Source organism: Pseudophryne corroboree, chromosome 5 (genome assembly GCF_028390025.1).
Source record: "Pseudophryne corroboree isolate aPseCor3 chromosome 5, aPseCor3.hap2, whole genome shotgun sequence".
Lineage (NCBI taxonomy): Eukaryota > Metazoa > Chordata > Amphibia > Anura > Myobatrachidae > Pseudophryne > Pseudophryne corroboree.
The window spans coordinates 369,160,033-369,173,878 of record NC_086448.1 but is presented as its reverse complement, the minus strand read 5'-3'; positions in this window follow the sequence as shown (position 1 = coordinate 369,173,878).

Genomic DNA, 13,846 nt, shown 5'->3' with positions numbered 1-13,846 from the left:
TTCGAATTCTAGAACTCCCAACATTCTATTTTGGAATTCTGCAACACAAACATTTTATTTTGGTATTCTAGAACTCCCAACATCTATTTTGGAATTCTAGATCTCCCAACATTCTATTTTGTAATTCTAGAACACCGACAATCCATTTTCGAATTCTAGAACTCCCAACATTCTATTATGGAATTCTGCAACATCAACATTCTATTTTGGAATTCTAGAACTCCCAACATTCTATTTTGGAATTCTGCAACACCAACATTCTATTTTGGAATTCTAGAACTCCCAACATTCTTTTTTGGAATTCTAGAACTCCCAACATTGTATTTTGGAATTCTAGAACTCCCAACATTGTATTTTGGAATTCTAGAACTCCCAACATTCTATTTTGGAATTCTAGAACTCCCAACATTCTATTTTAGTAGTCTAGAACTCCCAACATTCTATTTTGGAATTCTGCAAAACCAAAATTCTATCTTGGAATTCTAGAACTCCCAACATTCTATTTTGGAATTCTAGAACTCCCAATATTCTATTTTGGAATTATAGAACTCCCAACATTCTATTTTAGTATTCTAGATCTCCCAACATTCTATTTTGGAATTCTAGAACTCCCAACATTCTATTTTAGTATTCTAGAACTCCCAACATTCTATTTTGGAATTCTAGAACGCCCAACATTCTATAACAGTATTCTAGAACTCCTAATAGACTATTTTGGTATTCTAGAACTCCCAACATTCTTTTTTTAAATTCTAGAACTCCCAAAATTCTGTTTTGAAATTCTAGAACTCCCAACATTCTATTTTGGAATTCTAGATTTCCCAACATTCTATTTTGGAATTCTAGAATGCCCAACATTCTATTACAGTATTCTAGAACTCCTAACAGACTATTTTGGTATTCTAGAACTCCCAACATTCTTTTTAAAATTCTAGAACTCCCAACATTCTATTTTGGAATTCTAGAACTCCCAACATTCTATTTTTGAATTCTAGATCTCCCAACATTCTATTTTGTAATTCTAGAACACCGACATTCCATTTTCGAATTCTAGAACTCCCAACATTCTATTTTGGAATTCTGCAACATCAACATTCTATTTTGGAATTCTAGAACTCTCAACATTCTATTTTGGAATTCTGGAACTCCCAACATTCTATTTTGTAATTCTAGAATACCAACATTCCATTTTCGAATTCTAGAACTCCCAACATTCTATTTTGGAATTCTGCAACACAAACATTCTATTTTGGTATTCTAGAACTCCCAACATTCTATTTTGGAATTCTAGATCTCCCAACATTCTATTTTGTAATTCTAGAACACCGACATTCCATTTTCGAATTCTAGAACTCCCAACATTCTATTTTGGAATTCTGCAACATCAACATTCTATTTTGGAATTCTAGAACTCCCAACATTCTATTTTGGAATTCTGCAACACCAACATTCTATTTTGGAATTCTAGAACTCCCAACATTCTATTTTGGAATTCTGCAACACAAACATTCTATTTTAGAATTCTAGAACTCTCAACATTCTATTTTGGAATTCTGGAACTCCCAACATTCTATTTTGTAATTCTAGAACACCAACATTCCATTTTCGAATTCTAGAACTCCCAACATTCTATTTTGGAATTCTGCAACACAAACATTTTATTTTGGTATTCTAGAACTCCCAACATTCTATTTTGGAATTCTAGATCTCCCAACATTCTATTTTGTAATTCTAGAACACCGACAATCCATTTTCGAATTCTAGAACTCCCAACATTCTATTATGGAATTCTGCAACATCAACATTCTATTTTGGAATTCTAGAACTCCCAACATTCTATTTTGGAATTCTGCAACACCAACATTCTATTTTGGAATTCTAGAACTCCCAACATTCTTTTTTGGAATTCTAGAACTCCCAACATTGTATTTTGGAATTCTAGAACTCCCAACATTGTATTTTGGAATTCTAGAACTCCCAACATTCTATTTTGGAATTCTGCAACACCAACATTCTATCTTGGAATTCTAGAACTCCCAACATTCTATTTTGGAATTCTAGAACTCCCAACATTCTATTTTAGTATTCTAGAACTCCCAACATTCTATTTTGGAATTCTAGAACGCCCAACATTCTATAACAGTATTCTAGAACTCCTAATAGACTATTTTGGTATTCTAGAACTCCCAACATTCTATTTTGGAATTCTAGAACGCCCAACATTCTATAACAGTATTCTAGAACTCCTAATAGACTATTTTGGTATTCTAGAACTCCCAACATTCTTTTTTTAAATTCTAGAACTCCCAAAATTCTGTTTTGAAATTCTAGAACTCCCAACATTCTATTTTGGAATTCTAGATTTCCCAACATTCTATTTTGGAATTCTAGAATGCCCAACATTCTATTACAGTATTCTAGAACTCCTAACAGACTATTTTGGTATTCTAGAACTCCCAACATTCTTTTTAAAATTCTAGAACTCCCAACATTCTATTTTGGAATTCTAGAACTCCCAACATTCTATTTTGGAATTCTAGATCTCCCAACATTCTATTTTGTAATTCTAGAACACCGACATTCAATTTTCGAATTCTAGAACTCCCAACATTCTATTTTGGAATTCTGCAACATCAACATTCTATTTTGGAATTCTAGAACTCCCAACATTCTATTTGGAATTCTGCAACACCAACATTCTATTTTGGAATTCTAGAACTCCCAACATTCTATTTTGGAATTCTAGAACTCCCAACATTCTATTGTGGAATTCAAGAACTCCCAACATTGTATTTTGGAATTCTGCAACACCAACATTATATCTAGGTATTCTAGAACTCCCAATATTCTATTTTGGAATTCTAAAACTCCCAACATTCTATTTTGGAATTATAGAACTCCCAACATTCTATTTTGGAATTCTAGAACTCCCAACATTCTATTTTGGAATTCTAAAACTCCCAATATACTGTTCTGAAATTCTAGAACTCCCAACATTCTATTTTGGAATTCTGCAACACCAACATTCTATTTTGCAATTCTAGAACTCCCAACATTCTTTTTTGGTATTCTAGAACTCCCAACATACTATTTTGGAATTCTAGAACTCCCAACATTCTATTTTGTAATTCTAGAACACCAACATTCCATTTTCGAATTCTAGAACTCCCAACATTCTATTTTGGAATTCTGTAACACAAACATTCTATTTTAGAATTCTAGAACTCTCAACATTCTATTTTGGAATTCTGGAACTCCCAACATTCTATTTTGTAATTCTAGAACACCAACATTCCATTTTAGTAGTCTAGAACTCCCAACATTCTATTTTGGAATTCTGCAACACCAACATTATATCTTGGAATTCTAGAACTCCCAACATTCTATTTTGGAATTCTAGAACTCCCAATATTCTATTTTGGAATTATAGAACTCCCAACATTCTATTTTAGTATTCTAGAACTCCCAACATTCTATTTTGGAATTCTAGAACTCCCAACATTCTATTTTAGTATTCTAGAACTCCCAACATTCTATTTTGGAATTCTAGAACGCCCAACATTCTATTACAGTATTCTAGAACTCCTAATAGACTATTTTGGTATTCTAGAACTCCCAACATTCTTTTTTTTAAATTCTAGAACTCCCAAAATTCTGTTTTGAAATTCTAGAACTCCCAACATTCTATTTTGGAATTCTAGATTTCCCAACATTCTATTTTGGAATTCTAGAATGCCCAACATTCTATTACAGTATTCTAGAACTCCTAACAGACTATTTTGGTATTCTAGAACTCCCAACATTCTTTTTAAAATTCTAGAACTCCCAACATTCTATTTTGGAATTCTAGAACTCCCAACATTCTATTTTTGAATTCTAGATCTCCCAACATTCTATTTTGTAATTCTAGAACACCGACATTCCATTTTCGAATTCTAGAACTCCCAACATTCTATTTTGGAATTCTGCAACACAAACATTCTATTTTAGAATTCTAGAACTCTCAACATTCTATTTTGGAATTCTGGAACTCCCAACATTCTATTTTGTAATTCTAGAATACCAACATTCCATTTTCGAATTCTAGAACTCCCAACATTCTATTTTGGAATTCTGCAACACAAACATTCTATTTTGGTATTCTAGAACTCCCAACATTCTATTTTGGAATTCTAGATCTCCCAACATTCTATTTTGTAATTCTAGAACACCGACATTCCATTTTCGAATTCTAGAACTCCCAACATTCTATTTTGGAATTCTGCAACATCAACATTCTATTTTGGAATTCTAGAACTCCCAACATTCTATTTTGGAATTCTGCAACACCAACATTCTATTTTGGAATTCTAGAACTCCCAACATTCTATTTTGGAATTCTGCAACACAAACATTCTATTTTAGAATTCTAGAACTCTCAACATTCTATTTTGGAATTCTGGAACTCCCAACATTCTATTTTGTAATTCTAGAACACCAACATTCCATTTTCGAATTCTAGAACTCCCAACATTCTATTTTGGAATTCTGCAACACAAACATTTTATTTTGGTATTCTAGAACTCCCAACATTCTATTTTGGAATTCTAGATCTCCCAACATTCTATTTTGTAATTCTAGAACACCGACAATCCATTTTCGAATTCTAGAACTCCCAACATTCTATTATGGAATTCTGCAACATCAACATTCTATTTTGGAATTCTAGAACTCCCAACATTCTATTTTGGAATTCTGCAACACCAACATTCTATTTTGGAATTCTAGAACTCCCAACATTCTTTTTTGGAATTCTAGAACTCCCAACATTGTATTTTGGAATTCTAGAACTCCCAACATTGTATTTTGGAATTCTAGAACTCCCAACATTCTATTTTGGAATTCTAGAACTCCCAACATTCTATTTTAGTAGTCTAGAACTCCCAACATTCTATTTTGGAATTCTGCAAAACCAAAATTCTATCTTGGAATTCTAGAACTCCCAACATTCTATTTTGGAATTCTAGAACTCCCAATATTCTATTTTGGAATTATAGAACTCCCAACATTCTATTTTAGTATTCTAGATCTCCCAACATTCTATTTTGGAATTCTAGAACTCCCAACATTCTATTTTAGTATTCTAGAACTCCCAACATTCTATTTTGGAATTCTAGAACGCCCAACATTCTATAACAGTATTCTAGAACTCCTAATAGACTATTTTGGTATTCTAGAACTCCCAACATTCTTTTTTTAAATTCTAGAACTCCCAAAATTCTGTTTTGAAATTCTAGAACTCCCAACATTCTATTTTGGAATTCTAGATTTCCCAACATTCTATTTTGGAATTCTAGAATGCCCAACATTCTATTACAGTATTCTAGAACTCCTAACAGACTATTTTGGTATTCTAGAACTCCCAACATTCTTTTTAAAATTCTAGAACTCCCAACATTCTATTTTGGAATTCTAGAACTCCCAACATTCTATTTTGGAATTCTAGATCTCCCAACATTCTATTTTGTAATTCTAGAACACCGACATTCAATTTTCGAATTCTAGAACTCCCAACATTCTATTTTGGAATTCTGCAACATCAACATTCTATTTTGGAATTCTAGAACTCCCAACATTCTATTTGGAATTCTGCAACACCAACATTCTATTTTGGAATTCTAGAACTCCCAACATTCTATTTTGGAATTCTAGAACTCCCAACATTCTATTGTGGAATTCAAGAACTCCCAACATTGTATTTTGGAATTCTGCAACACCAACATTATATCTAGGTATTCTAGAACTCCCAATATTCTATTTTGGAATTCTAAAACTCCCAACATTCTATTTTGGAATTATAGAACTCCCAACATTCTATTTTGGAATTCTAGAACTCCCAACATTCTATTTTGGAATTCTAAAACTCCCAATATACTGTTCTGAAATTCTAGAACTCCCAACATTCTATTTTGGAATTCTGCAACACCAACATTCTATTTTGCAATTCTAGAACTCCCAACATTCTTTTTTGGTATTCTAGAACTCCCAACATACTATTTTGGAATTCTAGAACTCCCAACATTCTATTTTGTAATTCTAGAACACCAACATTCCATTTTCGAATTCTAGAACTCCCAACATTCTATTTTGGAATTCTGTAACACAAACATTCTATTTTAGAATTCTAGAACTCTCAACATTCTATTTTGGAATTCTGGAACTCCCAACATTCTATTTTGTAATTCTAGAACACCAACATTCCATTTTAGTAGTCTAGAACTCCCAACATTCTATTTTGGAATTCTGCAACACCAACATTATATCTTGGAATTCTAGAACTCCCAACATTCTATTTTGGAATTCTAGAATGCCCAACATTCTATTACAGTATTCTAGAACTCCTAACAGACTATTTTGGTATTCTAGAACTCCCAACATTCTTTTTAAAATTCTAGAACTCCCAACATTCTATTTTGGAATTCTAGAACTCCCAACATTCTATTTTTGAATTCTAGATCTCCCAACATTCTATTTTGTAATTCTAGAACACCGACATTCCATTTTCGAATTCTAGAACTCCCAACATTCTATTTTGGAATTCTGCAACACAAACATTCTATTTTAGAATTCTAGAACTCTCAACATTCTATTTTGGAATTCTGGAACTCCCAACATTCTATTTTGTAATTCTAGAATACCAACATTCCATTTTCGAATTCTAGAACTCCCAACATTCTATTTTGGAATTCTGCAACACAAACATTCTATTTTGGTATTCTAGAACTCCCAACATTCTATTTTGGAATTCTAGATCTCCCAACATTCTATTTTGTAATTCTAGAACACCGACATTCCATTTTCGAATTCTAGAACTCCCAACATTCTATTTTGGAATTCTGCAACATCAACATTCTATTTTGGAATTCTAGAACTCCCAACATTCTATTTTGGAATTCTGCAACACCAACATTCTATTTTGGAATTCTAGAACTCCCAACATTCTATTTTGGAATTCTGCAACACAAACATTCTATTTTAGAATTCTAGAACTCTCAACATTCTATTTTGGAATTCTGGAACTCCCAACATTCTATTTTGTAATTCTAGAACACCAACATTCCATTTTCGAATTCTAGAACTCCCAACATTCTATTTTGGAATTCTGCAACACAAACATTTTATTTTAGTATTCTAGAACTCCCAACATTCTATTTTGGAATTCTAGATCTCCCAACATTCTATTTTGTAATTCTAGAACACCGACAATCCATTTTCGAATTCTAGAACTCCCAACATTCTATTATGGAATTCTGCAACATCAACATTCTATTTTGGAATTCTAGAACTCCCAACATTCTATTTTGGAATTCTGCAACACCAACATTCTATTTTGGAATTCTAGAACTCCCAACATTCTTTTTTGGAATTCTAGAACTCCCAACATTGTATTTTGGAATTCTAGAACTCCCAACATTGTATTTTGGAATTCTAGAACTCCCAACATTCTATTTTGGAATTCTAGAACTCCCAACATTCTATTTTAGTAGTCTAGAACTCCCAACATTCTATTTTGGAATTCTGCAACACCAACATTCTATCTTGGAATTCTAGAACTCCCAACATTCTATTTTGGAATTCTAGAACTCCCAATATTCTATTTTGGAATTATAGAACTCCCAACATTCTATTTTAGTATTCTAGATCTCCCAACATTCTATTTTGGAATTCTAGAACTCCCAACATTCTATTTTAGTATTCTAGAACTCCCAACATTCTATTTTGGAATTCTAGAACGCCCAACATTCTATAACAGTATTCTAGAACTCCTAATAGACTATTTTGGTATTCTAGAACTCCCAACATTCTTTTTAAAATTCTAGAACTCCCAACATTCTATTTTGGAATTCTAGAACTCCCAACATTCTATTTTGGAATTCTAGATCTCCCAACATTCTATTTTGGAATTCTAGAATGCCCAACATTCTATTACAGTATTCTAGAACTCCTAACAGACTATTTTGGTATTCTAGAACTCCCAACATTCTTTTTAAAATTCTAGAACTCCCAACATTCTATTTTGGAATTCTAGAACTCCCAACATTCTATTTTGGAATTCTAGATCTCCCAACATTCTATTTTGTAATTCTAGAACACCGACATTCAATTTTCGAATTCTAGAACTCCCAACATTCTATTTTGGAATTCTGCAACATCAACATTCTATTTTGGAATTCTAGAACTCCCAACATTCTATTTGGAATTCTGCAACACCAACATTCTATTTTGGAATTCTAGAACTCCCAACATTCTATTTTGGAATTCTAGAACTCCCAACATTCTATTGTGGAATTCAAGAACTCCCAACATTGTATTTTGGAATTCTGCAACACCAACATTATATCTAGGTATTCTAGAACTCCCAATATTCTATTTTGGAATTCTAAAACTCCCAACATTCTATTTTGGAATTATAGAACTCCCAACATTCTATTTTGGAATTCTAGAACTCCCAACATTCTATTTTGGAATTCTAAAACTCCCAATATACTGTTCTGAAATTCTAGAACTCCCAACATTCTATTTTGGAATTCTGCAACACCAACATTCTATTTTGCAATTCTAGAACTCCCAACATTCTTTTTTGGTATTCTAGAACTCCCAACATACTATTTTGGAATTCTAGAACTCCCAACATTCTATTTTGTAATTCTAGAACACCAACATTCCATTTTCGAATTCTAGAACTCCCAACATTCTATTTTGGAATTCTGTAACACAAACATTCTATTTTAGAATTCTAGAACTCTCAACATTCTATTTTGGAATTCTGGAACTCCCAACATTCTATTTTGTAATTCTAGAACACCAACATTCCATTTTAGTAGTCTAGAACTCCCAACATTCTATTTTGGAATTCTGCAACACCAACATTATATCTTGGAATTCTAGAACTCCCAACATTCTATTTTGGAATTCTAGAACTCCCAATATTCTATTTTGGAATTATAGAACTCCCAACATTCTATTTTAGTATTCTAGAACTCCCAACATTCTATTTTGGAATTCTAGAACGCCCAACATTCTATTACAGTATTCTAGAACTCCTAATAGACTATTTTGGTATTCTAGAACTCCCAACATTCTTTTTTTTAAATTCTAGAACTCCCAAAATTCTGTTTTGAAATTCTAGAACTCCCAACATTCTATTTTGGAATTCTAGATTTCCCAACATTCTATTTTGGAATTCTAGAATGCCCAACATTCTATTACAGTATTCTAGAACTCCTAACAGACTATTTTGGTATTCTAGAACTCCCAACATTCTTTTTAAAATTCTAGAACTCCCAACATTCTATTTTGGAATTCTAGAACTCCCAACATTCTATTTTTGAATTCTAGATCTCCCAACATTCTATTTTGTAATTCTAGAACACCGACATTCCATTTTCGAATTCTAGAACTCCCAACATTCTATTTTGGAATTCTGCAACACAAACATTCTATTTTAGAATTCTAGAACTCTCAACATTCTATTTTGGAATTCTGGAACTCCCAACATTCTATTTTGTAATTCTAGAATACCAACATTCCATTTTCGAATTCTAGAACTCCCAACATTCTATTTTGGAATTCTGCAACACAAACATTCTATTTTGGTATTCTAGAACTCCCAACATTCTATTTTGGAATTCTAGATCTCCCAACATTCTATTTTGTAATTCTAGAACACCGACATTCTATTTTCGAATTCTAGAACTCCCAACATTCTATTTTGGAATTCTGCAACATCAACATTCTATTTTGGAATTCTAGAACTCCCAACATTCTATTTTGGAATTCTGCAACACCAACATTCTATTTTGGAATTCTAGAACTCCCAACATTCTATTTTGGAATTCTGCAACACAAACATTCTATTTTAGAATTCTAGAACTCTCAACATTCTATTTTGGAATTCTGGAACTCCCAACATTCTATTTTGTAATTCTAGAACACCAACATTCCATTTTCGAATTCTAGAACTCCCAACATTCTATTTTGGAATTCTGCAACACAAACATTTTATTTTGGTATTCTAGAACTCCCAACATTCTATTTTGGAATTCTAGATCTCCCAACATTCTATTTTGTAATTCTAGAACACCGACAATCCATTTTCGAATTCTAGAACTCCCAACATTCTATTATGGAATTCTGCAACATCAACATTCTATTTTGGAATTCTAGAACTCCCAACATTCTATTTTGGAATTCTGCAACACCAACATTCTATTTTGGAATTCTAGAACTCCCAACATTCTTTTTTGGAATTCTAGAACTCCCAACATTGTATTTTGGAATTCTAGAACTCCCAACATTGTATTTTGGAATTCTAGAACTCCCAACATTCTATTTTGGAATTCTAGAACTCCCAACATTCTATTTTAGTAGTCTAGAACTCCCAACATTCTATTTTGGAATTCTGCAACACCAACATTCTATCTTGGAATTCTAGAACTCCCAACATTCTATTTTGGAATTCTAGAACTCCCAATATTCTATTTTGGAATTATAGAACTCCCAACATTCTATTTTAGTATTCTAGATCTCCCAACATTCTATTTTGGAATTCTAGAACTCCCAACATTCTATTTTAGTATTCTAGAACTCCCAACATTCTATTTTGGAATTCTAGAACGCCCAACATTCTATTACAGTATTCTAGAACTCCTAATAGACTATTTTGGTATTCTAGAACTCCCAACATTCTTTTTTTAAATTCTAGAACTCCCAAAATTCTGTTTTGAAATTCTAGAACTCCCAACATTCTATTTTGGAATTCTAGATTTCCCAACATTCTATTTTGGAATTCTAGAATGCCCAACATTCTATTACAGTATTCTAGAACTCCTAACAGACTATTTTGGTATTCTAGAACTCCCAACATTCTTTTTAAAATTCTAGAACTCCCAACATTCTATTTTGGAATTCTAGAACTCCCAACATTCTATTTTGGAATTCTAGATCTCCCAACATTCTATTTTGTAATTCTAGAACACCGACATTCAATTTTCGAATTCTAGAACTCCCAACATTCTATTTTGGAATTCTGCAACATCAACATTCTATTTTGGAATTCTAGAACTCCCAACATTCTATTTGGAATTCTGCAACACCAACATTCTATTTTGGAATTCTAGAACTCCCAACATTCTATTTTGGAATTCTAGAACTCCCAACATTCTATTGTGGAATTCAAGAACTCCCAACATTGTATTTTGGAATTCTGCAACACCAACATTATATCTAGGTATTCTAGAACTCCCAATATTCTATTTTGGAATTCTAAAACTCCCAACATTCTATTTTGGAATTATAGAACTCCCAACATTCTATTTTGGAATTCTAGAACTCCCAACATTCTATTTTGGAATTCTAAAACTCCCAATATACTGTTCTGAAATTCTAGAACTCCCAACATTCTATTTTGGAATTCTGCAACACCAACATTCTATTTTGCAATTCTAGAACTCCCAACATTCTTTTTTGGTATTCTAGAACTCCCAACATACTATTTTGGAATTCTAGAACTCCCAACATTCTATTTTGTAATTCTAGAACACCAACATTCCATTTTCGAATTCTAGAACTCCCAACATTCTATTTTGGAATTCTGTAACACAAACATTCTATTTTAGAATTCTAGAACTCTCCTCAACATTCTATTTTGGAATTCTGGAACTCCCAACATTCTATTTTGTAATTCTAGAACACCAACATTCCATTTTCGAATTCGAGAACTCCCAACATTCTATTTTGGAATTCTGCAACATCAACATTCTATTTTGGAATTCTAGAACTCCCAACATTCTATTTTGGAATTCTGCAACACCAACATTATATTTTGGAATTCTAGAACTCCCAACATTCTATTTGGGAATTCTGCAACACCAACATTCTATTTTGGAATTCTAGAACTCCCAACATTCTTTTTTGGAATTCTAGAACTCCCAACATTGTATTTTGGAATTCTATAACTCCCAACATTCTATTTTGAAATTCTAGAACTCCCAACATTCTATTTTAGTATTCTAGAACTCCCAACATTCTATTTTGGAATTCTGCAACACCAACATTCTATCTAGGAATTCTAGAACTCCCAACATTCTATTTTGGAATTCTAGAACTCCCAATATTCTATTTTGGAATTATAGAACTCCCAACATTCTATTTTAGTATACTAGAACTCCCAACATTCTATTTTGGAATTCTAGAACTCCCAACATTCTATTTTAGTATTCTAGAACTCCCAACATTCTATTTTGGAATTCTAGAACGCCCAACATTCTATTACAGTATTCTAGAACTCCTAATAGACTATTTTGGTATTCTAGAACTCCCAACATTCTTTTTTTTAAATTCTAGAACTCCCAAAATTCTGTTTTGAAATTCTAGAACTCCCAACATTCTATTTTGGAATTCTAGATTTCCCAACATTCTATTTTGGAATTCTAGAACGCCCAACATTTTATTACAGTATTCTAGAACTCCTAACAGACTATTTTGGTATTCTAGAACTCCCAACATTCTTTTTAAAATTCTAGAACTCCCAACATTCTATTTTGGAATTCTAGAACTCCCAACATTCTATTTTTGAATTCTAGATCTCCCAACATTCTATTTTGTAATTCTAGAACACCGACATTCTATTTTCGAATTCTAGAACTCCCAACATTCTATTTTGGAATTCTGCAACACAAACATTCTATTTTAGAATTCTAGAACTCTCAACATTCTATTTTGGAATTCTGGAACTCCCAACATTCTATTTTGTAATTCTAGAACACCAACATTCCATTTTCGAATTCTAGAACTCCCAACATTCTATTTTGGAATTCTGCAACACAAACATTCTATTTTGGTATTCTAGAACTCCCAACATTCTATTTTGGAATTCTAGATCTCCCAACATTCTATTTTGTAATTCTAGAACACCGACATTCCATTTTCGAATTCTAGAACTCCCAACATTCTATTTTGGAAGTCTGCAACCTCAACATTCTATTTTGGAATTCTAGAACTCCCAACATTCTATTTTGGAATTCTGCAACACAAACATTTTATTTTGGTATTCTAGAACTCCCAACATTCTATTTTGGAATTCTAGATCTCCCAACATTCTATTTTGTAATTCTAGAACACCGACAATCCATTTTCGAATTCTAGAACTCCCAACATTCTATTATGGAATTCTGCAACATCAACATTCTATTTTGGAATTCTAGAACTCCCAACATTCTATTTTGGAATTCTGCAACACCAACATTCTATTTTGGAATTCTAGAACTCCCAACATTCTTTTTTGGAATTCTAGAACTCCCAACATTGTATTTTGGAATTCTAGAACTCCCAACATTCTATTTTGGAATTCTAGAACTCCCAACATTCTATTTTAGTAGTCTAGAACTCCCAACATTCTATTTTGGAATTCTGCAACACCAACATTCTATCTTGGAATTCTAGAACTCCCAACATTCTATTTTGGAATTCTAGAACTCCCAATATTCTATTTTGGAATTATAGAACTCCCAACATTCTATTTTAGTATTCTAGATCTCCCAACATTCTATTTTGGAATTCTAGAACTCCCAACATTCTATTTTAGTATTCTAGAACTCCCAACATTCTATTTTGGAATTCTAGAACGCCCAACATTCTATTACAGTATTCTAGAACTCCTAATAGACTATTTTGGTATTCTAGAACTCCCAACATTCTTTTTTTAAATTCTAGAACTCCCAAAATTCTGTTTTGAAATTCTAGAACTCCCAACATTCTATTTTGGAATTCTAGATTTCCCAACATTCTATTTTGGAATTCTAGAATG